Here is a 2,500-nt window from a genome sequence, read left to right as displayed (position 1 = left end):
ATCAGCTTATTGTCAATGGTAAATCCCTGGTATTTTTTATACGAATCAACAATTTCTACAAATTTAAATTGAGCAAATTGATGGAAAAGCTCTTTTATCTGCTGTTAATTTATTCTAGGATCTGCACAGTAAGAGCTCGTCAATTACAAGTGATTGAATGTTTGACCGTTGCTACAATTCTAGCGCCAATATCATGACCAATATATAGCTAACACCACATGTGCGCAGAATATCTCCATTTATTTGTCGACTCTTATTCTGATTGCTTGGCACAGCAGACCTTTTCTTCCCCTTCAAAAATGAGGAATTATTGAAGCACAATGAGTCAAATGAATTTGAAACAGTTGAGCTTGTGTTCTCAGTAATCGTCACAGTACAGGTGGTTAACCATGATCTAGAGTGTACGGAAGCATAAAGACTTGGTAAGTCCCCATACTTATGGATGATTGAGTTAAAGAACATTGGAGATTTTAGAAATGTTTCATAAAGAGTGATCTCTGCACAGGTTGAGTCGCGGGCTGCATTAAACAACAAGTCACAAACTGGCTGGATTCCAAAATGTATACTCCGAAAGTCACAATCCGGAGCTCTTGCCCTAAACTCCGATGAACATTCAGTGTGGGTCAATGAAGAGCATAAACGAGTTTTGGTGTCCATAAATAAAGCATATTTCTCAAAACCAGGGATTCTCTCCCAGAATTTAATGTTCGTTACGTTTCCCCCATTACACTGGAGATAGTTAAAATGTCGATAAGGTAAAGAAGTGCTGAGATCAGTAACTGGGACCCGATAGTCCACAGAAATTGGAAGTTTTTCATTTGAAGGACAGGATGAGATGACAGAGTAACCTTCAAGACATTCTGTTCTGACATTCATATCCTTCTTCATAGATAATGACTTGTTTACTAAGCCGGGGCACGCATGTTGAAAATCAGAGCAACAGTCGTCGAAAACCTTGCAATACTTATCACACGAACAAGTTTTTAAACCTGAGCCTGTTTCCGTTGAATAAAGTCCGCACTGATTTCGACAGGAATGTTTTGGGGTGGAGCATTCCACCATGAACTCTTGATTCATCCCTGGACAATCTTGTGTGGACGTGACGATTGGTAGAATCACAGGTTGGGTTTGAACCAAATTTTGAAGTTGGTTTCTTCTCCCACTACTACAATCCACGCGTAGAATGGTGGACGTGAGTAAACAGAATGACGTCAGTAGCAAATTCATTGTTGTACTTTGGTTGGTTGAAAATAAAATGACGAAAAGGTAAAGGATGATGGTCAAAGTCTCTTTGAAAACTTAGTATCCTTTCATTCATCGAGTAAAAATAACATGCTCGGTCGAGGCTGGAAAGAACAATAAAGAAATGGGACCACAGCCTCGAACTGGTATTATTCCGGGGTTCGCTGGTCACTGAAAAATTAATTTAAAGTCTAGATCATTTAAATGTAAATTGAGAGGAATAAAAGTAGTTTATTCCACTGCAGAAAATAAAATTCAAATTCAAAATCTTTATCTTTTTGACTTGAAATCAAATTTCCTGCATCTTTTTCACCCAGATAGAGGATCAAAAATGAAATGGATATAATCTATATATAATCTATTATTATTATTATTATTATTATTATTATTATTATTATTATTATTATTATTATTATTATTATTATTATTATTATTATTATCATTATTATTATTATTATTATTGATAGTATTATATTATTATTATTATTATTATTATTATTATTATTATTATTATTATTATTATTATCATTATTATTATTATTATTATTATTATTATTATTATCATTATTATTATTATTATTATTATTATTGTTATCATTATTATTATTATTATTATTATCATTATTATTATTATTATTATTATTATTATTATTATTATTATTAATTATTATTATTATTATTATATGATCATCCTTATTATTATTATTATTGTTATTGTTATCATTTATTATTATTATTATTATTATTATTATTATTATATTATTATTATTATCATTATTATTATTATTATTATCATTATATTATTATTATTATTATTATTATTATATTATCATTATTATTATTATTATTATTATTATTATTATTATTATTATTATTATTATTATATCATCATTATTATTATTATTATTATTGTTATTATCATTATTATTATTATTATTATTATTATTATTATTATTATATTATAATGTATGATGATGATGATGATGATGATGATGATGATGATGATGATGATGATGAGATGATGATGATGATGAGAGGATTATTATTATTATTATTATTATTATTATTATTATTATTATTATTATTATTATTATTATTATTATTATACAAGTGGCCAAATCTTCGTTGCAGTAAAAGTTGTCAGATCATTCATTTGACGCCTTTGCATCTTGAGGAGATCAGCCACATGCGAGGCCATCATTTTTCCTTTTTTTTTTCTTCTTGTCAATTTCCATATTGGTGACTGTCTCGATATCAA

This window comes from Berghia stephanieae, chromosome 3 (genome assembly GCF_034508935.2).
Source record: "Berghia stephanieae isolate SIO BIC M18660-M18661 chromosome 3, UCSD_Bste_1.3, whole genome shotgun sequence".
Taxonomy (NCBI): Eukaryota; Metazoa; Mollusca; class Gastropoda; order Nudibranchia; family Aeolidiidae; genus Berghia; species Berghia stephanieae.
This window is presented reverse-complemented; position numbering follows the sequence as displayed.